Raw genomic sequence first — 15554 nt, 5'->3', positions numbered from 1 at the left:
TCACATGACCAGAAATGTGGTAATGAATTATTGTTGGAGAATCAATTCTCAGGCAATGCTTCATTCTAACAGGTTTAGTTTGAGGGAATGACACGTAATTACAACGTCAGTCATCAGCTATACCAACCGTATGACAGAGTCCAATTGAAGGAGTGTCTCATTGTTGGACGTGAATACTAAACCAGTGCCTCATTATTCCGAGGTTCTGCAGCTTTGTGAGTAGAAGTACTGAGAAAGTGCTGCACTTTCCAAATTTCAGTCCTGAGGGAGATATTCATTTCAGATGTTCAATTCTGAGGCAGTGTTTATTAGCCAGAGTGACAATATTGATGCAGTGTCACATGGCAACGGGTCAAATTCAATGGTCCGCCACACAGTCATGTTTTTTTCTGAGTAAGTGCTCTTTGTGACTGTGTCAGCACTGAGGGAGGATATTATTATAAAAGTTTCAGCACAAAGAGGGAGCCTCATGATCGTTGGGGCAAGGACAATTTTAATGCGAGTAGGTAAAATTAAGATGCATAGAATGGGGTAGCAAAACGCAGGGAATGCAGACAATGGAAATGTGGACCTGGTTTAAGGAACAAATATTGCGGGTCCTTCATCGTTATGTCCCTGGCAGGCAGGGGGGAAATGATAAGATAATGGAACAGTGGTTTACGACAGAAATTGCATCTCTCGTTAAACAGAAGAAGGAGGCTAATGAGTTGAGAAATAAGATGGTTCAGGTGAGGCAATGGAGAGTTACAGATCAGCTGGTAAGGATTTAAAGAGAAAGTTAAGAAGAAGGGTACATAACTACTAATTGAGATGTGATAGATGTAAGATAGATGTCAGAGGCAGGTTCTTTATTGAGAGAGTGGTAAGGATGCGGAATGCCCTGCCTGCCAGTATAGGTAACTCAGCCACATTATGGAGATTTGAACAATCGTTGGACAAACACGTGGATGCTGATGGGATTGTGTCGGGGACGAGCTGAGAATAGTTCAAAAGTCGGAGCAACATTGAGGGCCGAAGGGCCTGTTCAGGGCTGCATTCTTCGTGTCCTTCCCCACAGTAAGCATTCATACAATGCACAGCTTTCAAATCTCCCTCATCGCAAGCAGCACCAAATAGAGACTGGTTTATTGGTGTCCCTGTACTTAACGCAGATATATTTATAAAACCAGTTATATCTGACTTCAACAAAGCAACATGCTGCATTTGAGCTAGGTAGAACTCAAAACTACAATCGTCCGATTCGAATTCAGATGCATTATCCATTACACCATTGGGCCGATACACCGCCGACTTCCTCTGAACTTTTCCATATGTAATGGAGACATTTGGATCTGGGTAAACAATATTAGCAAGGTGAAGAACCAGCAAAGGTAATCAGCGTCACTGTTTTACTTCAATACGTCCCACTTTGTGAAGCAGTGCCTTTCACTGGCAAAGACAACACATTTGTCTTCAGGTGCTTCCTTCAGTGTTGTCTGCATCTCTGCTGGAAGTTCTCATCGTTGTATTCATAGTAACTACGCGATTTCATGATCCACTCAGACGAAAAGTACTTTCGTAATTGCAGTCATGAGCTCTTCCCTTCAAGACCCTGATCAATTTCAGCGAGAAAACTCTGGTCATTTCTAGCCCGGATCTAGAATAAGACGAGTTAAATGACACCCCTACTGGTGCCACCCACTCACCGGAGGCCAGCGAGTCAAAACGATGCTCTGTCACATCAGCCTGTTCTGTGCCACTCTGCAGTACATCTGCTGAACAACATCAGATTATCACAGCTCCACTTTCTTCACATTGAAACACAGGGCGATATATGAACTGTTTGGAAACTTGGGGAGAGCAACTTTGCTGCTGAAGTTGGTTATGGAGTCAACGACACGAGTGTGTACCAGTCAGGTCGCAAGGTTTACGGTCAGCATCTTTGGAGGTCCCTGATTAGGAGTCCTAGATTGCATTGTCCAGACCTGGATATAATTCCCACTCAGGTAATGAAGATTATTTCTCATTTTGTGAATTATTCGAATGAAAACTAATTTCTGCATACACCCGGATCCTGCCATAATTGGTCCAGTGATTATTTCCATTCGTCCATAAGGACAATGGCAGCAGGTACACGGGAAACTAACACTGCAAAACCTCCTCCAATCATAGCACCTTTCCGAGTTGGAAGTCTCTCGCTGATCCTTCATTGTCTCTGAGTGAACATCTTGGAACACCCCTTCGTATCGGTATCATGGCTGTATGTCTGTGCTAGGGAGTTGAAAGGTTCAGGAAATTAACTCATTCCGTCCATCCCTATGTTATTTCGGAATATACACTGAATCGTCGCATTTAGTGACGACTGTATTCTAGGAATCCGTTTTGAAAGTTCAAGGTTCCTATCAGACATTTGCAATTGTTTGGAAATAAGTTGAGAAGTGGAGCAGGACAGTGAAATAAAGTGATCGACAATGATGATTGAGAGGCATGAGGCAGGAATTGAGCGTGGAACTTATGCTGCAAGACTCAGTGTCGGTGGCAATGGGTCTGCTTTTACTGCCCAATGCCTGCATTTACTTACACATTACACCATAATTAACTTGTTCCTCTTGTTGTGAGGTCCCCTCTGTGTGTATGAACGTGGTTCATGGGCCGCGAGAGGATGAACACATCCGCTTTCTCCTGTCAGTTTGAACAGGTGAAAGTATCAGTTTGAAATTATTGCAAGAGGAGATTATCTTTTTCAGTGCCTTTTTAGTGGAGAATATTAAGCTGTAAATTGTCTATATGTGGAAATTGGAGGATTGATTGCAATTCTCTGTGAGCAACATTGATCCAAAAACATTTTTCCAAGTACTGTGATATAGCGATTAAGTAACTTCACATATGTAGATGTAAACACCACCGTGGTGTGGCACCTTGGCTTAGTCGGTGAAAGCGCCTGCCTAGTATATAGGTTTATCCTAGCTTCAACTCCTAGCGGTACCTGCTTGTTGCATTCGTATTTGGGATTGGTGATTCAACTCTTTGAAAATGTCGTGTCAAGCAACTCAGCGTCTTTTTGGACTTTCATCCTGTTATCATTTGATGATCCAGGTTAAGTTCCAACAGTGAATGCTATTCTTTCTTTTAAATTACGAACTATTAATTCAGTCTATGGCTTCTTACCATCATTCCACAAGCACTTCTGTTTCTCCTCCGCTTTTATTCCCCTCCTTCATTCCCGGTTGTGTAGGAATAACGAGATGAGGCAGGAGACGCTGCAGATTTGCTGGGGAATTTTGTGGTAATGGCAGAGACACCACCAGCTGAAAACTCTCATTCTCTGATGTCACCGTTCATTCATTTAAACCAAGAGTATATGCATCGCTGTGTTTCTTTAGTTGTAGAGTAATTGCGTTTTTATCTTCTGGATGAGGAATTCTATTTGAATTCGAAGCAGTCATAATTGTTTGAGTAAGAAATATCGCCTTACCTGAGTTTGAAGTGACAGACACATTATCCGGAGAATATGAGCCCAGTTCTACACACTCCAGTCAGTGGGCAAAAAACCTCTCAGCAGCTGCACACTCAAACTATCTGAGTGCATAAACAGGTAATGAGCTGTATGGACAGAGAGGGTGTCGGAGAATATGAAAGCGGAAGAGGGTGAGGTGGATACACAGAGACAAAGAGAGACAAATGGAGACACTATCCAAGTTAGTCACTGAAGGGGCCAATTCTCCATTTGACATTTCTGCAAACTGACAGAAAGGAAACGAATAAAGACAATCGTTTAAGCACAGCCTTTCAACAGCTGAGAGCAACGGAAGCAGCATTAGAGCAAATAAAGTCCTTTTGAATTTGTAAAGGTGACGGTTGGAAGCCATTGAGGTATTTTGATAAATATCCTAATTCGACAGATAAGACTGATAATTTTCCCAGCATGATAATATAGAAATGTATAACTAACGTGTTTCTCTCGATCTGAAAATTTAACTCGGTTTCTCTCCACAGATGTTGCCAGGCCTGCTGAGTTTCTCCAACAATTTATGTTTTTGTTTCAGACTTACATTATCGAAGAAAACTGAAAATCAATATTGTGTTGATGTTTTATTTTTGGAAAACCTCCCCAAAAATAAAACTAGCCAGTCCTCTAAGACTCAAATATACACTTGCATGCAAACATGCAAAACCACTTTCAAATTCATGCGTGCCAGACCCAAAACCGAACGTTCCGTATTTTATTCGAGTCTCGAATAAGCATGGGAAATCACGTTTTCACGATCTGATAAATGCACAATTCTAAAATTGTCTGGCTGCAACAAGAGCCATGTAAACAGCCTGTCGTTGGCAGTGTGGGTGTGGGAGAGCACTATTGCGTCACAGATATATTTCCAAGTACACATCCACTCTGTCGTTACGACCACGTTGTTACATCTCATGAACAGTACATGACTGTGCCGCACCTCAGCGGAAAGTGATGACTTTAGATGCTGGAGATCAAAGTCAATAAGTCCAGCACTTGGAAAGCACAGCCTGTCAGGCAACATCTTAGGAGCAGGGGAGTCGACATTTCGACACTAACTGATGAATACGTTATGCTCGATACATCGAATTTTCTGATCCCCGGATGCTGCTTGACCAGCATGACACTTTTTGACTCGATCCCACCTCAGCTCATCTGCTTCGGAAAATTCATGATGAACTTGCCACCACTCAGGTTGATTCTTCTGTCACATGTTTGATAGCTTGAAGCATTCTATTCCTCATAAAACTCAGATCGTCCAGGTTACTAAATAAAACTAAACCCGGGATGCTAGAAACCTGAAACACAAGCAATAAATGCTGGAGAAACTCTGCATTCTCTCTGTTTAACTGAATAGTTTAACATTAGACTGGGAACAGGAAAAGAGAAAGCCGTAATTTAATAACTGAAATATTTTAATTCACCAAAAAAAACATGATGAAGTGCAGTGTTTCGATCTGGCTCTCACCCTCACAAGTGCTGATAGGAATGGGGAAATAAATGTTGGCCCAGCGAGTGCTGAACAAGTGAAAGAAAAAAAACTTTCCGAATCAGCTGCTATCCGTGCAGACCACGTCAATGTGATTCATAAAGCAGGAAAGCCAGATTCATTTGCATTACAGACTCCTCCAACTTCTCATTTAAATTAAAGAATCATAAATGAATGTTCCTGACAAACATCTCATTCTCCAATTGATAATGCATTGGTCAATATTTTCCTTACAACCTTCCTAATCTCGGCATCCCTCAATTTTAATACACTTAACGTTCCATTCAGGTTTTAAGTTCCAAACTTTTTTCACCAAGAACATACTCATTTTTTTTAATTGAAGATGAGGCTGAAATGATGCCTGTTGGGAATCCAAGCACCTCTCTATCACTCGTTGCTCCTTATTTAGTGGGTCTGTGTGAAACACGTTAAACTTAAGCCCTCTTGTTTTGAACTCCATTATCCTGAGTAAAAAGAAGACCTAGGCCAGTCACTTATCCATCCCACATAATGATTTTATAAACGCCTAGACGAAATACACACCAGCCTGGAACATTGCTGGGAAAAGCCCCTGCTCAAACATTCTCTCCTTACAACTCAAGCCCTCTCGACACTGTAACATCCTTGTAAATCTTCTCTGCACACTTTTAAGTTTTACAACATCTTTCCTGTTGAAGGTGATCGGAATTGTCAGCACTATTCTAAACCTGGGCTCACTAATGTTCTGTATACCCACAACATGACATGTTAACTCCATGAATCGATGTTCTGACTAATGAAGGCAAGCGTGCCAAATGCTTTCTTCACGAACTTATCTACATGTGACACAAATTTTCCTGCTCTCATAATCTTTGTCTTGACTTCTAAAGTCGTGCTTGTCTTCTTCACTACTATATTCTGCTGCCTTCATGAATCTGTGGACCCACATGCAAGGTCACCCTGTTCCTTTGGGTTTCCCAGTGCCTCCTGTTCTTTGAGTCCTTCCATGACGTGTTACTTACAAGATGCATCTCCTGATGTTTTTGTTGTTATTTTCAGGTCCCACTATCTGCCCATTTGACGAATCTACTTCTAAAATCTTGGAACCGAAGACTTTCTTCCTCGCTATTAAGCACTTTGCCAATCTTCATAACCTCCTCAAATTTTCTTCTCATTTCCCCCACATTATTTTTATATTTTTAATGTACATTGACAAACATTAAGGGACACAACATTGATCCTTGTCGTACACCACGGAATACCAGCTCCACGTTACTGAAACATCATCATCCTTTGTCTCCAACCACCCAACGACGTTTGGATCCAACTTGCCACGTGACACTGAATTCCTTTTATTTTAACCCTGTTACCAGTCTCCGGTGTGGGATCTTTCAAAGGCTCTCTAAAATACCAATAGACTAAATCAGCTTCACTACAATCGTTTACACATCTGATGACTTGCTATAAAATATTTAATCTGATCTGTCAGGCATGACCCTTTCTGACCAAGCCATTCTGGCTCTCGCTGGTCAAACCTTGTCTGGAGAATTTGCAATTAATTCTCTCGTTAAGAGGTTCCTCCAAAAGTTTCCCTACCAGTGATGTTCGACTCATGGCTCTTTAGCTCGCTGAATTACCTGTACCAGTCCTATTGAAAACTGGAAACACATTAGTAGTCCTGCAGTCCTCCAACTACTCCCGGATAGTCAAAATGGAATGCAAAACGTTGGTCAGAATACGTGTAATTTTCCTCTTGTTTCACAAAGCAACGTGAGACACAACCCCATCTCGAGCTGGGGATTTACTCACTTATAGCCTGTCAAAACCTCCAATACTGGCTCAGTCGCGATGTGAAACGGCTCAAGAACATCGCAGTCCCTGGTCCCGCATTCTGTACCTATATATGACCACACAATGACTATTCTCCACGGAATATGTAACGTGATTCACTCGCTTAGCTCGTTTACTGACACAACTGTGCTATCACACTGGAAGGAAATCATTCAGGTATTATAAGTGGAAAATGCTGTTTCAGCATTTGCGCCTATAAATCTTTTAGCTTTGATAACCAAAGGAAAAAATTGTCGCAGTGAGAAAGAGTTTTAGACTTCGCTATCTGAAAAAAAAACACAGTCACTTAATTCCACCTCCTGCGGAAACTCCAGTCTGTTCAGATTTGACGTGATTTTTTTCTCTCTCTCTCTGTTGTTCATCGCATCCAAGATAGAATTATGGTCGAAATCCAATGCACGTGAATGCTGTATAATTAGCCTAAGAAGTTGATGCCTATGGCTCACATTGTAATAGGATCAATCCACAAAATAACTTTTCAACAGTGACAGAGTACTGTCTTTTGTGCAGTGGACCATTGTGCCTGGACAATCTCAGGCTTCCAAAAGGGCACTCTCACACTGTCTTTCTTCCTCGATCATTCACAGAATCAGATTCCAAACAGAGCAAAAGCAAAAGGTGTTTGAACAACTTAGCAGGTTTGGCAGTATCAGGGAATACAAATAAGATTAAGCATTTCAGGTCCAGTGACACTGTGGTTGGGGTAAGAAGGAAACGATAGGTTGGTAGATCTCAAAGAGAAAGAAGAATAATTGGACACACTAACGGATAACGGTCTGGCGAGGAGAGTGTGTAGCTTTTAATGGAGACTGTTAGTGACTAAACATCGATAGTGGGTAATGGCTGCCTGTGCGATAACAAGGATTGCCGTGTGGGGTAGGAGGCAAGGAGATGGAGGAGATCGGACCCTAAAAATATTAAAATTGGTGGAGTCTAGAGGTCTGCAGGATCGCCAAATGGAAAATGAGATGTTGTTCTTCAAGCATGTACTGAGCTTCGCTGGAACACTGCAGAAAGCCTGAGACAGAGGTGTTGGCCAGGCAACGGGCTGGTCTGTTAATGGGGCGGGGAAGTGTTAGTTCATCGTCTTTTTTGATAACGAAACATCGATGTTCTGCAAAGCAGTCACGCAGTCACCAATTCATTTCCCAAGATGGTGGAGACCACATAGGGAGTAGTGAATGCAGTAGACGAGGCTGTGCGAAGTGCAGGCAAAATGTTGCTTCACCTGGAAGGTGTGTTTGGTCCCTTGGATACTGAGGATGGAGGACGTAGAAGGACAAGGAAGCAGAACCAAGATGCAAAAAGGAAGGAATATTCAAGAGAAATTCTGAGAGATGTTGGTAATCCTGAGGGTAAGAAAGCTATCATGAAGACAGTTGACCAAAATGACCGTAGCAATTGGTGCAAGGTTGAAGAGTTAAAGGCCCAATTCATCACGAATGAATATGCTTTAGTAGCCATTACGGAGACATGGTTGCAAGATGGTCATGACTGGGAGTTACATATCCAGGGCTTTCAGACGATTCAGAAGGACAGTCAGAAGAGTCTGATATTCAAGGACGACTTCAAGACGGTACTGTGAGATGGTATGGGTTCGACAGAGAATGCGTTTGAATCCATTTTGTTGGAAATTATAAATTCTAAGAAGAAACGTTCACTGGTAGGCGTAGTCTGTTGGCCACCAAATAAACGATTACATTGGGGAGGTCAATAAACAGAGAACTAAGTAATGCCTTTGAAAATGGGCCGGCTATTATCATTGGGGATTTTAATCGGCATGTAGCTTGGTTGAACTAGCTCAGCCAAGTTGCCTTGAGGAGGACTTTATTGGATTTAATCGTGATGGTTTTCTTGAACAGTATGTCAAAGAAACGACGAGGGCTCAAGCTGTTATCGATATGGCCCTCAGTAGTGAGACTGGAACAATTAATGACCTCATAGTTAAGGATACTCTTGGAAGGAGTGATCACAATAGGGTTGAATTTAGAAAGCAGATGGAGAGTGTGAAGGTACAATCCAATGTCAGATTCCTGTGCATGTACAAGGGGATCCACAATAGAACGGGATGGCTTGGCTAAAATAGACTGAAACAAAAACTGTGTGGTCGTACACATGATGAGCACATTTTTCAAAGTACTCAGCAAAGTAATATTCCAGTGAAAAGGATGACTGTAAGAAAAGGGGTAATCTGCCACGTGTGTCTCATGAAATAAGTGACACTATCAAATTGAAATAGAAGTCATGCAAAATGGTCAAAATCTCCATGAAACTGGAAGATTTGGAAAGCTTTCAATATCAAAGGAAAGCCACAAAAAGTTCTGTGAAGAACCATAAGAAATAACATGAGAAAAAATTCTAGCACAGAATATAAAGACGTTTTAACTGAAGATTCTACAAAAAAAAATATTAAACCGAAATGTTGGTTAAAGTAAACGTTGGTCCTTTTGCCATTTAGTTATGGGATGTGATGAAATGGCTGAGGAATTGAACAGGTATTTTGTATCGTTCTTCACAGTGGAAGACACTCATACATGCCAGCAATTGACAAATAAACGGAGGTCGGTGAGGGCCTGGAAACAATCTTTATTAGGGAAAAGCAATTGTTGGGAAACGTAATGCAGCTAAGGATAGAAAGTCTCGTGGCCCTGCTGGAAGGTATTCCAACGTGCAAAAGAGTTTGCGGTGGAAATAACTGGTGCACTGGCAGTATTTCTTTCAAATTCGCTGGAACTCTGGGGCAATTCAAGCAGATTAGAATGCAGTAAATGTGGCGTCACTGTTTAATAAATAGGAAGTTGGACAAGACAGGGGTTTTTAGACCAGTTAGATTGAACAGACACAGCATGGATTCATGAAGGGCAGGTTGTGCTTGAAAAATATTTTGGTATTCGTTGAAGACATGTCAAGTATGGTGAACAATGGGGACTCAGAGGATGTTGTGTACCTAGACTTCCACAAAGCCTTCGACAAGGTGTCGCATAAGAGGCTGATGCGTAAGGTAAGGATGCATGGTGTGAGTGGTCGAGCACAAGCATGTATAGAGGATTGGTTAACTATCAGGAAGCAAAATGTGGCGATAAATGAGTACTATTCCGGCTGGAAATCAGTGAGTAGTGGTGTGCCTCAGTGATGGGTTTTGGGACTGCAATTATTTACAATTTATATTGATGATTTGGAGTTGGGGACAACGTGTAGCACGTCCAAATTTACACATGGCACGAAAATGAATGGCAGAGGACGGTGCGCAGAGGACTGTGAAACGTTTAGAGGAATATAGATACATTGACTGAGTCGGCAAAAGACTGGCAGAAGAAATGATAGACGTTAGAGAAAAAAGGGTTATTAGTTGTCTATTGAAATGTTGAAGCGTGCTGCCATGCAGAGGAACTTGGTTGTGGTTGGACATGAATCTCAAAGGGATAGTCTGCAGGTATCACGTGTAATTAGGTAGGCAATTGGAATATTGTCTTTCCTTACGAAAGGGGTTGAGTTAATAAGAAGAGAGCTTATGTTGCAGCTGTACAGGGTGCGGGTGGCGACATAATTAGAGTACTGTGAGCAGGTTTCGTCTCCTTATTTGAGAAGGTTTGGACTGGCATTGGAAGGGGCGCATAAGAGGTTCACTGGGATAACGCTGGAGTGGAGGGGTCGGGTTATGAGAGCGACTGAGTAAATTAGGATTGTGTTCATTGGAATTCAGAAGAATAAGGAGAGATCTTATTGAAATATATACAATTTTGAAGGGAATAGAAAAGGTAATAATGGAAAGGATGTTTCCACTAACGGGTGAAAATTGGACAAGAGGGCATAGCCTCAAGATTAGAGGGAGCAGATCCAGCGCTGAATTGAGAAGGAACTATTTTAACCAAAGAATTGTTACTCTTTGGAATCCTTGATTCCTGATGTAGGGCTTTTGCCCAAAACGACAAATGTTGCTGCTCATCGGATGATGTCTGACCAACTGTGCGTTTTGCAGCACAGTGCTCTTAACTCTAATCACCAACATTTACGGTCCTCACTTTCAAAGTTGGAATTGTTCCCAGCGAAGTAGTTAACAGCAATTCAGTAAACGTTTTTACGGCTAGGAACTTACTTTTGAACAATAAAGGAAGTAAGGGATAGGGTGAACGGACGGGTAAACGGATCTGAGCGCACGAAATGGTCAGCCATGAACATATTGAATGGTGGAGCAGGCTCGAATGTCTGTCGGTCTTACTCCTGCTCATAATTCTAATATTGTGCATACGCATGTTTGACATCTTCAGCAATTGCAGGAGCAGATTCAACGGTGCTCTGTGGGGTGGTGTTGAGAGTGAAGGCAGAATGCACCAGTGTGTACAGAAGGGAAAGTTATGTGCGGAAGGCAGAGAAGGGAGGTGAGAGAAACATATCTGTGGTGATGGCATTTCGCTGGAGCTGGTGGAATTTAAAAAAATCAATGATCACTTGAAGCACCACAGCGCAAAAAGCTACAGAGAATGTATTGGAAAGTGGGATGAGAGTATATAGGCTTTTGATGCCCGACATTGGCTCGAAGTGCCAAGAGACCTCTCCCATTTCTGTATAAGTCCCAGTCTCTAAGAGAAATCAATTGCACCAGCCTTTTGTGCAATCAATATCAGGTCAGAGTCAGGGATTACTACAGCAAATAATATTATTCTTTATTCCTTGAAGACTGTCTAACGGATAGCCTGCCATTACACAGCACCAATGAATAGTCACGAACAGTCTCCATTGACCGATTTTCACTCTACTAGCAGATCCTTATCCACTCCATTGTCAAAGTGTTCTTCTCCTTCTTTGGATTCTTTCTCCACCTCTCGTTTATTCCTTTACAAGACGGAAGTAAGAAACATGATGGAATACTCCGTATTTGCCTGAATAAGTGCAGTTTTGAGAAAGCACTGAGCAGGAGAAGCACGGCAGATAAGGCAGCATCCAAATAGCAAGAGACATTTCCGTCAGGACCTCCTTCAGGGCTCCTCAGTGCAGTTCCAAAAATAATGCAAATTTCAACACCACCCAGAACAGTGCGACCAAATTGATCAGCACAGCATGACTGACACAACATCGACAAAGATCGACTTCCTCCACCACCAAACACTCAGACACCAGGTTGTTCTATCCACAAGATACAATGCAGAAACTCACCAAGCCTCCTTAGACAGTATCTTTCACATTCACAACCATTTCCATCTCAAAGGAAAAGGGCAGCAGGTACGTCAGAAAACCTGAGAAACCAGGTTGCACCCTGACCTGGAAATATTTTGCAATTCCTTCCGTGTCACTGTGTCAAAATTCTGGATTTCCCTTCCTTATAATGTTGGTCTACTGATAGCCCATGGACAACAAAGGTTCCAGAAGGCAGCACATCATCACCTTGCCCAGTTAAATTAGGAGTGAGCAATAAATGCTAATCCTGTCTAGAATATCCACATCTGAAAGAAGAATGACAATTAAATGCTTTGGTGTTTTTTTTTTAAAGTTCTCTCTTCCTAAGCTATTTCTGCTTTAATTTCAGAAGTATTAAAGCTGAAGATTTGCATTGGGTCACTGAAACGAAGCTTCACATCAGTATCTGATGGAGTTGTTCAGTTTAATGTAGCCTGAACTCATCGGACTTTGAAAACGAAAGAAGAAACCAACATTGAGGGTCGCATGAAACCATTCACGTGTATTGTCTGCGAGGTGGGGGGGAGAGTCATCAGTGAATCATCTGGACTGTCAAGACATAAATGGAGGGACGCTGGAGGGAACCTTTGGAAATGTGGCAACTGTGCAAAGTATTCAATTATTCGAATGCCATGAAAATTAATCCGGCAACACTGAGGAAAAGCAACTGTGGGAACCGATTTGCTCAGTTAGCTGACTGCTGCAACACCAATGCATTCACACTGAGCATAGACTGTTTAATTTTCCAGAGTGTGGGCAATGCTTTAAAATAAGTCCTTCGGAACTGACGTACCACCAATGTGTTCACACTGATGAGAAATCATTTAAATATTCTAACAGTGGGAATGGGGTCAGGGCGTTATCTGATCTCAGGTTTCATCTGCGAAATCAGATGATTTGGATGAAAATTTGGATGAAAATGTTACTTCATTTCCGTCTTAGTTTTTCTTCTCTCACACTAACCTTATGCACTCAGTGTTTGTACTCTCCAACAGTGGGAAGAAGACCTGAGTAACTCGCCTTTACCATGATCCTCATGACTTTATAAATCTCTATAAGGTCACCCGTCATCCTTCAGAGAGCTTGTCGTCATCAAATTCAACATTCCAGGCAATCTTTTCTCAACTTTAATTTTTAACATTTTCCTTTCGATAGGAAAGATATCAGTTTGCGATACATTACTTGAAAGTGGCCTCACGAATGTCTTGCATAACTGCAACCTCCCAATCTTCTACTCAATACCCTGATAAATAAATGCAGGGATGCAAATCACCTTCTGTAACATCCTGTCGACCAACGACTGCACTTTCAACAAACTATGAATCTACACCCCAAGGTCTATTTTCTGAGTAACGCGTGCTAGGTTCTTCCTTTAGGTTTATAGAAAAAACGGTGGACTGATGATGCTGAAGGTCAGAGTCGAAGTGTGATGCTGGAAAAGCACATCAGGTCAGCCAGCATCCGAGGAGGAGGGGAATGGACGTTTCGGTCACAGTCCTTCATTCCAAAGTGTGCATGTTTGGGTGATTTGACTTTCCAAATGTATTACTATGCATGTAATTAATGTAAGCTCTATTTTTCCACTCCATCACCCAGTAGATGATCTGATTCAAGGTACAGTCATATTCACAGATAATCTTCTTCACTGTAAACAACACCACGTAATTTGGTGTCATCTGCGAAAACACGAAGCACAACTTGGAAGAGTTGATCAGATCGGTAGGACAATCGCAGATGGTTTTGAAACTTGTTAAGGAAATAAAGATGGAGTAGAATTTAATGAAAGGCAGGACGCTGGGAAGCTTGGACGAATATAGTGATCTTCGGGTAATCATTCACAGTTTTCTGAAGTCAGCAGAAGACGTGATTTTGATAGTTAATGAGGCATAGACCACATTTACCTTCATCATTTGTGTCATTGTATAAGAGAAAGGAGGTATGTTTGGAATTTTAAATAGCATCAATCAGGCTGTGACTGTACGCAGTTCCGGTAACTACACTACAGGAACGATGTGATAACACTAGAGGAAGTCAAAGAAGAATAGAGATGTACAGCATGGAAACAGTTAGCTCGGTCCAGCCCATCCATGAGCACAAGATATCGCAACCCAATCTAGTCCCACCTGCCAGCACCCAGCCAATATCCCTCCAAACTCTTCCTCTTCATAAATCCATCCAAATATTTCTTCAATGTTGCAAGTTTATCAGCCTCCACCACTTCCTCTGGCAGCTCGTTTCATGCATGTAACACACTCCCTGTGAAGCAGCTGTTCTGTTGAACTCTTTCAAATCTTTCCTTTCTCACCCTCAACCTATGCCTTCTAGTTCTGCTCTCCACGACCCCTGGGAAACTTATTTGACTATTTATGCAATATCCATGCCACTCAAAATTTTGTAAACCTCGAGAAGGTCACCCCTCAGCGTCCGACGCTTCATGGAAAATAGCCCCAGCCTGTTCAGCCTCTTCCTATAGCTCAAATCATCCAATGCTGGCAACAGCTAGGTGAATCTTTTCTGAACCCTTTCAGGTTTCACAACACCTTTCCGATAGGAAGGAGACGGGAATTGCACGCAATATTCAGCAGTCCTGTGCAGCCACAACATGATCTAACAACCCCTGCACTCCATACTCTGACAAATAGAGACAAGCATACCAAACGCCTTCTTCACGATCTTACCTACCTGCGAATCTATTTTCAAGGTGCTTTGAATCTGCACTTCAACGTCTCTTTGTTCAGCAACACTCCCTAGGACCTTACCATTAAGTGTGCAAGTCCTGGTAAGATTTGCTTTCCCAAAATGCAGCACCTCGCAATTAGCTAAATTGAACTCCATCTGCCACTTTTCAACCCATTGGCCCACCTGTTCCAGATGCTGCTGTCAACTGATGTAACCATCTTCACTGTCCACGACACCTCCAATTTTGGTGTCATCTGCAAAACTGCTAACTGTACCTCTCATGCTCTCATCCAAATCATTTATGTAAATGACAAAAAGTAGAGGACCCCGCACCGATCCTTGTGGCACTCCACTAGTCACAGGCCTCCAGTCTGAAAAACAATCCTCCACCACCACCCTCTGTCTTCTACCTTTGAGCCAGTTCTGTATCCAAAAGGCTAGTTCTCCCTGTATTCCATGATATCTCACCTTGTTAATCAGTCTCCCATGGGAAACATTGCCGAATGCCTCACTGAAGTCCACATAGATCACATCTACTTCTCTGTCCTCATAAATCTTCTTAGTTACTTCTTCAAACAACTCAATCAAGTTTGTGAGACATGATTTTCCACGCACAAAACCATGTTGACTATCGCTAAGTCGTCCTTGCCTTACCAAATACATGTACGTCTTGTCCCTCAGGATTCCCTACAACAACTGCCCACCATTGAGGTTAGGTTCACCGATCTATAATCCCCTGGCTGTCCTTACCACCCTTCTTAAATAGTGATACCACGTTAGCCAACCTCCAGTCTTCCAGCACCTCCCCTATGATTATTGTTGATGCAAATATCTCAGCAAGAGGTCCAGCAATCACTTCTCTATATTCCACAGAATTCTCGGGTACACCTGATC

Source organism: Chiloscyllium plagiosum, unplaced genomic scaffold (genome assembly GCF_037043375.1).
Source record: "Chiloscyllium plagiosum isolate Xiang-an unplaced genomic scaffold, Cpla_swu_hap1 HiC_scaffold_21, whole genome shotgun sequence".
NCBI classification, from domain to species: Eukaryota; Metazoa; Chordata; class Chondrichthyes; order Orectolobiformes; family Hemiscylliidae; genus Chiloscyllium; species Chiloscyllium plagiosum.
This window is presented reverse-complemented; position numbering follows the sequence as displayed.